The sequence below is a fragment of the Sinocyclocheilus anshuiensis genome, unplaced genomic scaffold (assembly GCF_001515605.1).
Source record: "Sinocyclocheilus anshuiensis isolate Anshui unplaced genomic scaffold, SAMN03320099.WGS_v1.1 scaffold1728, whole genome shotgun sequence".
In the NCBI taxonomy this organism is placed as follows: domain Eukaryota; kingdom Metazoa; phylum Chordata; class Actinopteri; order Cypriniformes; family Cyprinidae; genus Sinocyclocheilus; species Sinocyclocheilus anshuiensis.
Genome location: NW_015555814.1, coordinates 58,917 through 73,206, shown reverse-complemented (window position 1 = coordinate 73,206; position 14,290 = coordinate 58,917). Strand labels below are relative to the sequence as shown.

The 14,290-nt window shown below is 36.7% G+C and overlaps 1 pseudogene; it reads right to left on the bottom strand.

Annotated features, from left to right (window-relative positions):
• Positions 1-5,659: 5,659 nt before the first annotated feature.
• Positions 5,660-10,287, bottom strand: LOC107675157 (interferon-induced very large GTPase 1-like; annotated as a pseudogene).
• Between the last annotated feature and the right edge of the window lie 4,003 nt (positions 10,288-14,290).

Genomic DNA, 14,290 nt, shown 5'->3' with positions numbered 1-14,290 from the left:
TCCCCCCCCCCCCCACGTGTCCCCACATTGATCTCAATGCGCTAGTGTTTGAGAGACAAGTCCGAAGGGACCGCCTGCAAAGGATTTTTTTATTATGAAAAATAGTTAATAACGTCACTGTAACACACTGCACTTTCCCCAAATTCAGTTCACACATCACTGCTCTCCTGCTGGTTATACTACAACACTTATTTTGGAAAATAATCGCTTTTACACATTTTTTTATTCATTTTTTATTATGAAAAATTGTTAATAACTTCACTGTAACACACTGTACTTTCTCCAAATTCAGTTCACACATCAATGCTCTCCTGCTGGTTATATTACAACAGTTATTTTTGAAAATAATTGCTTTTACACAGTTTTTATGATTTCTTATTATGACAAATAGTTAATAACTTCACTGTAACACACTGTACTTTCCCCAAATTCAGTTCACACATCACTGCTCTCCTGCTGGTTATACTACAACACTTATTTTGGAAAATAATTGCTTTTACACATTTTTTATTATGAAAAATTGTTAATAACTTCACTGTAACACACTGTACTTTCTCCAAATTCAGTTCACACATCAATGCTCTCCTGCTGGTTATATTACAACAGTTATTTTTGAAAATAATTGCTTTTACACAGTTTTTATGATTTCTTATTATGACAAATAGTTAATAACTTCACTGTAACACACTGTACTTTCCCCAAATTCAGTTCACACATCACTGCTCTCCTGCTGGTTATACTACAACACTTATTTTGGAAAATAATTGCTTTTACACATTTTTTTATTCATTTTTATTATGAAAAATAGTCAATAACTTCACTGTAACACACTGTACTTTCCCCAAATTCAGTTCACAGATCACTGCTTTCCTACCATGTAGTTTGTTTCTCCAAACTTTGAGTCCATAAATTACGCTGAGCTCCCTCGCTGTCCGATCAGCTCTTAGTTCAGTAAAGTGTCACAATTATGAATGCATTGCAAAAGGGAAAGTGTCCCTAGCAGGCAGTTTTGGTGAAGATGTCAGCTTGTCAAACAGTGTGCTGAAACGGTATTTGGATGATGAGAAACTTCTGCACTTACTTGCAGACAGTCAAGATGTGGAAGAGCACCTGTCGGGCATGGAAAAATGCTAAATAAAAATACAAAACAACATTGTTGTTTCTCTAGAGAAAACAGCAGTTGATACATCTACAGCGTATATTCGGGAAGAAGCACCCGGTGCAGGCTCTGTACAGCAAGAAGTAGCTTCAGTCTCAATGGTGAGAGAAGTAACTGAAGATTCAAATGAGGGTGAAGTACCTGCAATTTCTAAGGAGCACGAGGTGGCAGTTGCAACAGTTGTGGACCAAGAGTTAAATGCCGATACAGTGTACAAAGAGGTTGCAGTTGCAACGCAGATTGAGGAAGAACTAGCAGGTAGAACAACAGTAATGTCAGTGGATATTTATTGAATATGTTAATCTTTGTTATTTTTGTGGTATTATGATGTCAAATGTCATGTAAGTATTGTTTTGTGGTCTGTCTTTCTTACATGCTGACATATAACACAGAGAACAAAAAGTGTTCTGTTGACATATCTTTCCGTTTATCATATACACTTGTCTCTCTGTCACACAAATTCTTTCCTCTCCTTTCGGTTGTGTATATACACTTTGTGCTTTGTGTGTGTCTATTGCTGTATATGTCTGTTTTATATATTCACATACTCTCTCTCTGATTGTCACTAACACACATATTTATATCACACTGCAATATACAGAGACACACACACACTTGATTTCTCACACATGACGTTATATATACACGTCTGTGTGTTTTAGACTCATGGAAACATTGAATTACATTCAATTCATCTTTGTATTCCTAACGCAGTAAAAATAGACAAAACATGCAAGAAAATATGAAGAAAAAAAATTAACAAAGAGAATTTAGTATGTTGTCTTTTAGCTGCTGTGAGAAAAAATCGTCTGACACAACATGCCACCGATTAGGAGACAGAAGCAAATATACAAAGATGGCTTCAGCTTGCTCCTGATAGAGATGGAGGACGGGAGAGAGCACTACCTGAGGACAGTCCTTAATAGCAGTGTTAATTTTGACAGCAAATTTTGATTTAGTTGTAGTCATAGTCTTTTGACTAAAATGCCATTTAGTTTTAATCATATGAATTGTTTTTAGTTATAGTCTAGTTTTAGTTGACTAAATATCATAAGATTTTAGTCTACTAAATCTGCAGTAAATTTAGTCGGCTAAAATCTAATGCAGGGGTTAAAGCAAAAAAAATAAAAAATCCTGAGCCTGAACTTTTTTTCCGGGGGTTGGGGGTTGTGGGGGCGGACACATACACAGGGTTATTTGGCAAACGAAAAAAGGAAAATTATTTTCCTTGAAACTAACTAGTAACGTATCTGCCATTGCCATTAGCCCTTGACAGGCTCAGACTACAGATTATGGAGGGATATTTGAAACAGCAATACCAAGAAAGTTTACTGGAAATGGTGCAAACACATGTAACATTTAGGATGCTTTTGATATCAAGTTTTGCTGGTTAGCTTTGTCCTTGACAGGGTACAAGATGACCTACAATCTTAAACAGGACATTTCTGAAATTGTTGTGTTCAAAATAAATAATAGTAAATTAAATGCTAGGAAATGAATATAAAATAGGAAATATCTGTGTTCCTCTCATACATTGGTAGGCGAACTCATGAACTCAAACGTGATATCAAGAAGTGTTTTTAAATGTAGGACGACTTTTTTTCCCGCAGCCAAACGCTGCACGCCGGAGATCCAGGTTTATTGAATATGTTAATTTGACTTACTTTACCTAACCTGAGAATAAATCAAATAAGGTAGAAGATGTAGGAAATTTAACACCATAAAAAAAACACATAAACACTTGAAAAACATACTCTGCAATGTCACCCCACAGTTAGCTTACCCGTAAAATCAGTAAACTCTATGTGAGATTACAATTTCGCAACGGAACTATCGGTCATTGATTTAATGATTATTTAAAAAATGTTAAATTAGACAAAATTATAAATATTTAGGTGCCTTTATTGAGCTTGCATTTATCAAGTAATATGTTTCTTGTTTAGATGTGATGCTTAGTTATAATTTTGTGGAATACTTGATTGTGTTTCTGAATTGTTTAATGTGAGTTTACTTGTATAAGCCACTTTTTGTGTGCAGTTATGCCCAGCAATGTTTGTATGTGCTCTAACAAATCTTTTTGCTTCAAGTTTAAAGTTGTTTACTGATATAGTGCAACAACAATAAAAATACATTTCACCAGAAAAATAAAATTGTGTGTGCAATAATAATCAATAAATAAATGATTAGTGTGTCCACTTTACATTCAAGTTTACTTTGACAGGTTTCTAACGATTGTAAATCATTAATAAATTGTTCACAGGTGTTCACTTTACATTAAGATGTACTTTCACAGGTTATTAATGTTAATAACTCATTAATAACTGGTTCAAAGGTCTTCACTTTACATTAAGGTTCACTTTGACAGGTTACTAACGTTTATAACTCATTAATAAATGGTTCACAGGTGTTCACTTTACATTAAGGTTCACTTTGACAGGTTACTAATGTTTATAACTCATTAATAAATGGTTCACAGGTGTTCACTTCACATTAAGGTTCACTTTGACAGGTGACTAATGTTTATAACTCATTAATAAATGGTTCACAGGTGTTCTCTTTACATTAAGGTTCACTTTGACAGGTTACTAATGTTTATAACTCATTAATAAATGGTTCACAGGTGTTCTCTTTACATTAAGGTTCACTTTGACAGGTTACTAATGTTTATAACTCATTAATAAATGGTTCACAGGTGTTCATTTTACATTAAGATGCACTTTCACAGCTTACTAATGTTTATAACTCATTAATAAATGGTTCACAGGTGTTCACTTTACATTAAAATTCACAAGTAACTAATATAGGATTTAAAATTTTCATTATTAATATCTCGTGAAATAATTGTTGTGCTTTTATGTCCCTTATCAGTTTTGGTCCCAGTTTATATTAGGTGGCCTTAACTACTATGTACATACATTTAAATTAATCATTTGGTACAATGCATTTATTGTGTACACACGTTTTTACATTTTACAATATATTTATTAAGCCTTTATAACATGTGAATTAAAAATGACTCACTATTTGCATTAAAATCACATTTTTTTATTCATGCATTTATAACTGGCTTATCAATGATTTATAATGCATTTGTAAACGAGTTATTAGTCATTTATTAGTCATTTATGAACACCTTTATAAACACTTTATAAAGGAAACCTTAATGTAAAGTGTTACCCATTCTTCTTTAATTGATGTATTCACTGTATTGATTGAATGTATTCTTCTTAAATGATGTTTTGTTGTGCCTGGCGAAATAAATATTTCTTGATTAATTTTAGACTCTGCTGAAATCATTATAACTAGTAAATTGTAAGGAGGCTTTTGTTACCGCAAATCTACGGCCAGGATAGATCAAACTGAAAGGCTCATGAATGAATTGAGAAGTAGGCACTTCATCTGAGTCCTTTCGATTTCTGTCTATTACTGACGTTAGCAAGTTGTACAGGAAAAAACTACACATTTTGTCAAGAGCAAGCAAGCACAACTAACATTATGATTAACATCTAAAATTACTATTGCAATTTGTATTTTATAGTCACTTGAATTTAATTCGAATTCAAAGTTTTAATAAATCAAGTGATTTTTTACAGAAGCACAAGAAAAGACATACAATACACGCAGGCTGCTGGACTTCGCTTTTCCTTACATGTGCAGTGCTTCAGCTATTTCTAAATCATTTATATCTGAGTTTTTTGTATAGGGAGGTGGATGCCTTTTCTTTTAAGATCTACAGTTTTTTTCCCTCCTGTGTTGAAATTAGAGAGGGAGTCAGGGAAGTATATCTGTATTTTATTTTCTTTAGTAGGAAAGTTATTCCTTGGGAAAAAAATGGGAAAAAAAAAACGAATATGCTTTTCTTAGTTGTACTATTGCAATTTGTATTTTATAGTCACTTGAATTTAATTCGAATTCAAAGTTTGAATAAATCAACTGATTTTTTACAGAAGCACAAGAAAAGACATACAATACACACAGGCTGCTGGACTTCGCTTTTCCTTACATGTGCAGTGCTTCAGCTATTTCTAAATCATTTATATCTGAGTTTTTTGTATAGGGAGGTGGATGCCTTTTCTTTTAAGATCTACAGTTTTTTTTTCCTCCTGTGTTGAAATTAGAGAGGGAGTCAGGGAAGTATATCTGTATTTTATTTTCTTTAGTAGGAAAGTTATTCCTTGGGAAAAAAACTGGAAAAAAAACGAATATGCTTTTCTTAGTTGTTTTGGCGTTTTCCCCTTCTGAAGCCTTTGTTTGATTATTTCCCGCAGTTTATTTAATAAAATATCTAGTGTTATATTGAAAATGGTGTTGCTGAGCATTTTGTGTATCTGCCCTGGGACCTGGAGACGGCAGTTCTCTCATTCTCTCCCCACTATTCTAGATACACACCTCTTCCTACCTCTGGATTTAAAAGGGGGCATGTAACAAATACATGTAAAATAAGTGTAAAAGGACATTTGACAGGGTCTTTTTAACAAATACATTTATTGTGTCTTGACTGATGTTGACATTATTTGTATTGAGTGAAGTACTGGATTTACATTTATTAATTTACCACATGCTCTTATCCAAAGCAATTTACAACTGTGGAATGTAACAACAAGCAAATCATCATAAAGAGGCAGATAAATACAAGTGCTAGTAATAGAAAGTTTCAGACATCGTCCGGATTAGTACAGGGAGGGATTAAGGAAATATTTTTTTTTTAATAGGATGCAGTTGAATGTTGATGGAAGAGGAGTTTACTGCTGTCTCTTGAATACTGTCAGGGATTCTGCGTTCTGAATAAGGGTGGGAAAATCATTCCAGCAGTAAAGAATAATGAATGAAAATGTTCTGGAAAGTGATTTTGTGCCTCTCTGTGATGGTACCACTAGGCATCACTCACTTGTAGATCTCTGAAGGGGATGTAGATCCATAATAGTGAACGGAAATAGGAGGGTGTTTTTTTTTAGGATTAGTTGTATTAATTAGGCCTGTGTTCAGAAATATGTTGTTTTAATAATTTCACAGTATTGTTTACTGAATTTTTTTTTTTTATCCTCTTCTAGTGTATGAGCTTTGCTCATCTGAGAATGTAATAGAAAGTCATCTTTGACTGTGATCTGAGGTGAATCTGAGAGTCTCCATTCTCTGTCCACTGCCCAGGTAAAGTTTATCTAAACTGTCAATAGCATACTGTTTTGAGTATGTTCTCCATTCATATGGGATCCGTCCCTCTCCATCAAATGTTTTATTGTAATATTTTTCCAGATCTTTTTGGAATCTGCACACAAACCACTTCCAGTAGGGCAGTTCAGAGAGGTCAGGTGTGATGCTCCAGTCTGCATAAACTCCTCCTGCTCTTCTGTAATCTCTCAAACTGAACGATCCATAGGGTGATTTCAAAGTAAGATCACTTGCCACTAAATTTGTGCAAATATTAGCACAGAGATTCACTGTGCCTGTGAAATACTGTCCATCAATTCCAGTCACTCTGTGTAAAGGAACACTGTGATCTCCACCATGGTTTTCTATGGTGTTGGTGCAGGTGGCTCCACAGAACGGACACTGAACCCAACAGCACTGACAGAGGTGATCAATCAGAAGCTCATCCGGTCTGAATTTATAGTCCAGCTTTACTGGAAATGTCTCTGTGTTGAATCTACTGCTGATGTCAGACATTATATCAGTAAGTTCTTGTCTTATCACATCTTCGAGGAGGTTGAAATCATCAACATCGTCATGTTTGACTCCACTGAGGTCTTTTTCAGAGAAGATCAGCTCATCTGAGAGATGCTTTGTGAAACTCTTCAACCACAAGCCAGCATCTCCTCTGTTCACTTGAACATGTTCAGTAGATTCATGAGCTGCTTTCATGATCTTCTGCTGCAGGAGTTTAATGTTCTCCTTCATCTTGGGTAAAACATTGACACTGAACTGATCATTGATGTACTGACTGACTTCACCTCTGATGAATCTCTTGAAGTGTTCTCTGGGATTACGAATGTAGTTAATGTATTTGTTAAAATCCTCCTCTTCTGCCAGTGTCTTCAGGATGTGTTTCTCCTGATTTGATCTGCTTCCATTCAGCGATTCACAGTTTGATCTCATTTCATCTGTCAGATCTCTAGCAGTCTTCTCATAGACACTCTGCTCAATGGGCTCTTTAAGTTTCTGACAGATGATGTCACCAAATATAGCAGCTGATGTTGCTCCATGACTGTCACGATGCACACACACGAGGAACGAGGAGACGCTGGAGAATACGTTTAACAGGACTTTATTACCACCAAGAAACCAAGGGAGACGAACACAGGAAGACGTTCAACAGCGGACAGAGAACTTGGGACTGGGAACACTATTTATACACACACAGGAGGAGGGGATGACGAGACACACCTGGGAGCAATGAAACATCAAGGGATAGAGATCGGGGTCATTGGCTTCCCTGAACAGTCTGTGTTGGTGAATAAAAATCGCTTTTGCACTGTTACAGATTAAATAAACCAAATCCACAAAGAATTCTTCCTGAAATTCATATTTCTCACATATGTTCTGATATTCTATTACACTCTACTTGATGTAAAATGCCAGTTGTTGAATGTAGCTGATGTTGTAGCCCTTCTCTGAAATATTGAATGACTGAATCATTGGTGCAGTTTCTGTGCTATGGTGGGGCCTGAAACCTGACTGAAATGAAGAAGAATCTCATTTAATTTCCCTTTTGTTTCTCTCACAATGTTTTTCTCAAGCTCTTTGATTTTTGTTTCAGATGATGTTTTCCACTGAATCAGTATTGCTGCATATGCGTCTTTCTCAAAAAATTCAGACATTGATTTTTTCACTTTTTTACTTGTCTTGTTAAGTTCTCTTTGAAGATCAGTTTCCTCAACTTCATGAATTGCTTCATTTCTTATTTCGTCGTGCAGTTTGTTCTCAATTACCATCATGGCATTTTGTAGACTCCTGGACCACTTGCTGTATTCATTCTCCAGTTTCCTGTAGGCTGCAGTCTCCAGAGAATATCCAAAGCTGAAGACAAATTGTTCCTTCAGTAAAGCCTCCCAGAGATTTTTAATATGATCTTTGAGGTGTGTCAGACTCATTCCATGTGATTTTGAAGCATGAGATATAATAGTTTTTTTTAGTTCTTGAATGTTCTCACAGTAGTTTGGGTTTGGTGGTGCCATGGGTGGGTTTCCCTCCCAGAGCTGAGCAAAATACTTCACATCATTCTGAACATCAAATTTAATGACATCACTGAAACGTTCTGCATCACAGACTTCCTCTTCTGCAGCAAGTTTTGTCATTTCATCAAGTTTCTCCTGCAGTCATCTCCTTCCCTCCCATGTTTTTCTCTCCAGCTGTGATGTCTGAAATATTCTGATGCACAAACACACAGCTGGGATTCAGTTTGACCTTCTTCATCCTCATGAAGGCCTGAACAACAATCTGAAGAATGTCCTGCATCTCAGCAAGGTTTTCTCCAAGGATGTTTATCAGTGTAAGATTTGCAAGACCAATAACAAATGTGGCCAATTCATTGTCATGATCTCTAGTTGATCGTCCAGCCAGTTCTGGAGCATGAAGACCCTCAGTGTCAACAACCAGAATATAGTCAAAGTTCAGTTGTGTTTTCATCTCGTCTGAGACTCTGACCAGCTGCATGAAAGCTCCTCTGGTGCATCTTCCAGCACCGACGGCAAACTGGAGTCCAAACATGGCGTTCAGCATGGTGGATTTCCCAGAGCTCTGAAGCCCTAAAACTGACAGCACAAAGACTCTCTGGTCTCCCAGTTTCTGGACGAGTTGATCTAGAACAGCAGAGATCCAGATCACAGGAACATGAGCAGCGTCTCCATCCATCAGCTCCAGTGGAAATCCAGAGATCATCATCTCTGCTGCAAGACTCGGGAGAGAAGAGAAGTCTTTCAGGTCTTTCTTGTTCTTCTTCACTGATGAACATGATTAATAGATTTGTCCGATCTCCCTCATGATGTGCTCCAAACCAAAGGTTGCAGCCTGAAGTTCCTCAGATATTGTCTCAAGTTCAGTTTGTTCCGTTTCAAGTTGTTCTGACTTATCATGATTCTCTTTCAGTTGTAAGACTGTTGACCACTTTACATCATACTTGTGGTGTAGCGCAGAAAGATCAGCCGATGTACAGTATGTTCATCCAGGAGAATTTTGAGCTATTTGAGAAAAAACATCTTCTGATGTTGATCATACGAGTTAATTTCTTTAATGAAGCACTTTATGAAGTCACTGATGTGAAATTCATGCTGTTGGTGACGGATTTCTGTGTTTTTTCTACTTATTTCCCTTTCTGTCTTATCTCCTTGAGATCGATGTAGTTCTTTGTTCTTCTGACTCCACTGATGCCACAGTTTCTGATGAGGCAGAAATGATTCTTTGATTTCTGTCAGCTCTTTATTCCCCAGTAAACTGATCATCTGATGTGCTGCTTCTCTTCCTCTCCTGCAGTCATCATCATCTTCCTCATCTACTCTGATGTCTGAGTGTTTGGACACATCTTCAAGTCTGAAAGTGGAAGACGATTCTAGAAGACAAGCATATATAGCTTTTCTGAGTTCTTCAGATACATCTGACTGACTTCTGTCTTTCAGACCAATTATGAATTTCCTTTTCTTCATCTCAATTACAGTATTACATCTCAATTATGTATCCTCAGGAAAAAGACAAATGAGTAGTTTTTTGTCTTTGTAGAGGTTTTTAATTATTGATGCATTTCTGTCATACTTGTCCGTTCGTGATAGAAGAACAACATTGACTGAGGCCATTTCAGTGAGGATCTGCAGCTGTTTCTCATGGTCTCCTGCATCACCGTGTAGATTACAGAACGCAACACAGTCAGTGAATTTATCCGTGTTTTTCCCAGAGGGCCAGAACCAGGCGATCTCCACCACTCCATCCATCAGCTCTCTTGTTCTGCTGCTGCCTGGGCAGTTCCTGTGGAAGAACGTGTCGTGTTTCTCATTGATCAGATCATTCATCGGCTGAGACTTGGATGAAGACACAGAGCCACACCTGAAGAAAAACACCATTGGAGTTTCTGCCTTGTAGATCGGCTGGGTTTGACTGATGATTTCATTGTTGTTTCTCATCTTCCAGCTTTTCTTGACTTGTCTGAAGTCAAGTTTAGTCACCATCAGCTGCTTCAAGAAACCATCAGCACAGTGAAACACGGCCATCTGAACATCCATTGGGTGAACAGGGTCAGACTGATTTGATGCTTTGTCTGACGGAGAGAGGTTTCCGAAAACATCATCAAAAATATCACTCTCTTCTTCAGAGAAGTCGTTGTCTGTTTGTTGTGTTTGATCCTGTTTGTTGGTCTCTTTAGTTTTAATGTATCTTGCTCTGTAGTTCATCATCAGTAGTTTTTGTATGAAAGTCTGAATCAGCTCCTTTTCAGAATAAAACTCATGGGACTGTAATGACTGTTCAGTTATCTGAAGAACATCTGCAGCTCCGAGTTTATTGAGGTGCTTGACTTCAACATGGAGTTTGCGGAATAACTTCTCCATTTTTATGTCTTTTCCTTTTGTAGGTGTTAATCTGAACGGATTCCAATGTCCTTTTAATTTCCCTGAAAAAGAGATTAACATTTTATTTACTATGGTGTTAAACAACAGAATAAATCTAAAATAATTAGGCTGCTTTCTCTTAAATTTTTAATTATTTCTAAAACTTTATCTTTGTAGTTTTTGCCTTTATGGAAAATCAGATAACTGAAAACACATATAGGGCCATACTGTTCTAAAGAGCAGTATATGGCAATACAGTGCGTGCATAATTATTAGGCATATTGATATTCTAATCAAATTTTTTCCCAAGCGCATTTTACCAATTCCAAACCACATCAATCTTAATAACTACTAAATATTTTGTATTTAATAATTTATAAGTGATATATAATTGTCCATGAAGGCTGGAAGTGAAAAACACCTTATATTCAGGTGTGCATAATTATTAAGCAGGTTTTCTTTTACAGATCAAATGAGCCAAAAAAGAGATTTAAAGGAACACTCCACTTTTTTTGAAAATAGGCTCCTTTTCCAAAAGTGAGGGGAGGAGTGAAATAAGTGCAGTCAAAACAGACAGTTCTGGCCTGCATTTCCCTAAACCTTCTTGACGCTACGTTGTTCGTAATTTATACCTTACGTTTATACCGAAACGTTCTTAGTTAAGTGTACCTTCTGTAAGTCATTCGTTCGTAAGGTTAGTCTGGACCTTCTTCACATTTCAGTCGATACGATTGTAATTCTGTGGCAAGAAAAATAGCAGAACCAAATAAATATTACAATTCTAAAATTGTAATACACCCAGTGTTCAATTAGTGTTCAATTATGTTTTATGCAAAAAAAATAAAAATGTCATTGTGTGCAGCAGGTGCAATGATATTACGCAGCGCCTGAAAATAGGCTTATTGGAAGTTACCTAGCTGGGACTATTTCCAGGCGCTGCATAATAACATGCGTTGCGCATGCGCTGGTGAGTATCGTGAAAACCAGCGTTTGTTAACAGGAGCAAAGGAAGCCAAATTTCCTTGCATGGCAGCGAGACAGCGAATAGTTGTTCTAAATCAAAGACGGCTGAATCCGCGGGGCCAGTTAGTGTATGTGCACTATTTCATAAGATAACAATTTAGTCCCCTGGCTACCATGTCAGAATATACAATTCTACAAAAATGTCACCTGCCACGGGAGCAAATTCAGCAGCTTTTACATCTTGTTGGTCCAACTTTGTCAAGACAAACTTGACGGAGCTACCCCCTAAGCCCCAAAATTCAGCAGCTTGATCTCTCCGCTGCGTTTCCGCGTGCGTCACTTCTGAGCGGCGCATGCGCAAAGCTGAACTCGTACGTCATCCGCCCGAAACTGCTTCCGGGTACAACAGTTGGCGCAAGCTACATTAAAGTGATTATTACGTTTTCAATATGGATATTTTTCTTAAAAACTAGGTTTACTAAAACATCAAAAAGATGGTTTAAATGTAAGACTGGTCAGTTTTAAACAAGGTGTAAAGTATGGTAAATAAATCTTAATTTTGTTTAAGATTATGTTTAAGATTAATCATCAGTGAACCCTGCCCTAAGATTCATAAATTAACTATTCACTGAATATGGTATGCACAATTATAAAATCCACACATACACAGATGTTCGCTCATTTCTCTAAATGGGGACATTGCATCAACTTCTACTGTTTTATATGCAGCAAATTATAAATGAAAAACGAAATGTTTTCAATTCATAAATAAAGACAAACCTGCATATGGAAGGCTTCCCTCTCTGTGTCATCAGTTCAGTTATACGCTGAAAATGTGAGTTCTCTGATAAACGTATCTATTTATAAGAATTGGAAAAGTTTTGCATTCGTAAAAATCACCTAATATTTCAGAATTAAAGTGAAAGTATTTTGTGTTATTTGTGGTGATGTCTATGAGTGCAAAACTTTCTGTCTCTGGTAAACATGTCTATTTAGGAAGGTGGAAAAGTTTTGCATTTGTAAAAATCCCCTAACATTTCAGAATGAAAGTGAAGGTGTTTTGTGTTATTTGTGGTGATGTCTATCAACTGATTTGAATTAACTGAACATTTGTGCTTTTTGATATTTCTGCTTAAAGTTATTCATACTTTTATTTTTGCTCATGTGAATTAGTTCCTAGACTATATTTTCTGATTGTTGAAGAGACTGATAGAAAAAGTTATGAAAAGCTCCTGAAGTATATATAACTGGAATGAAATGTAGAGGAAATTTTGCCATATACTGCTCTCTAGTCTCGCTTAGCCAGACCTTCAGACTGACGGCTGAAGGTCTGGGACCTTTGGCCACTTTGAATGGCCAAGGCCCGCCCAAGAGGTCATATGACTGACAGGTAAAGCAACCAATCACATTTCGTTTTGTTCCGCGTCATGTTTAGGGGCGTGGAAATGGCGCCACAATATAGTAGGTGTGTTCGACTTGAAGCACGGCTACAGACGATCAACGAGAGTAGCCTCTTGCAGTTGGGGGTGGAGTTGAAAACGGAGCCGTCAAGCCGGACACTTTCTGCTCCCGTTAGTGACGCTCGCACGGTGTTTGCATACTCTATCACAGATGAAGTGAATTAAATGCAATATTAGTCAAATATACAGACGTTTCAGAAACGTTTTGATGAGCAACAGATATATACTGATTATATACTGCTTAATACATCGCCTTCTCTTCAAGAATAAAGTTCAACGTAAATATATACTATTTAAATACTAATTAAGTGGGGGAATGTATGCTTTCATCAGTGTTTTATGATAAACGTGACTCAATATAGCATTGCGACTACAGTAAAAAAATTTTTTTTTCAGATTTGTGCATTGGAATTGAAAAGGTTAGAATAAACCCGAAACACACGTGATAGTTGTCATGCGGTGAATCTGGCCAATCGTGAAATGGCTGTGTCGTCATCAATGCTCCTGCAGCTGCTCTGGAGAAACTGCGCCGGCTGAGTCAGCCAGCTGCTCTCGAAACGCTCTCGCGGTGCTTTGATGCCACACGTGACTAGTGACGGGGCGTCGGCGCCGTCTCAAGTCAGACAAAATTACTAACCGGCATGCACTGCTTCAAGTCAGATTGCCATCGATCTGCGCAGCGCTCCATGAAGTCAAACGCACCTAATATAGTGATGGGAAGTTCGGATCATTTTACCGACTCAGACCATTGAGTCTCATTCAACAAAATGAACGAATCTTTTTGTTCTGTGATTAATAGTAAATCTCCATCATGTGCTTTCAGATGGAGAGCATTTAATACACAGAGCCGTAGATCACTGACAAGCTACGCAATATCGCGTTCATAACCGTAGATGAATCGCATTCGATTATGAACGTGATATTGTGTAGCTTGTCAGTGTAAGAGACTTTGTTGTGTATTTTCAACAGTTTCAATATGAAAAATAACTTTAAATTAATTCAATGGATTTATTGCATTTTGAAAAATAAAAGAAAGAAAAAAAACTCATGGATCTATTGCATTTTGGGGAAATAATTATCAGTTTTTATAATAAATCTTTGAAAATTAAAATCTGGATTTGAATTTTAAATGTTATTATAACCTAAAGATGCTATGTGAAAGTTTGAAACAGAAAATT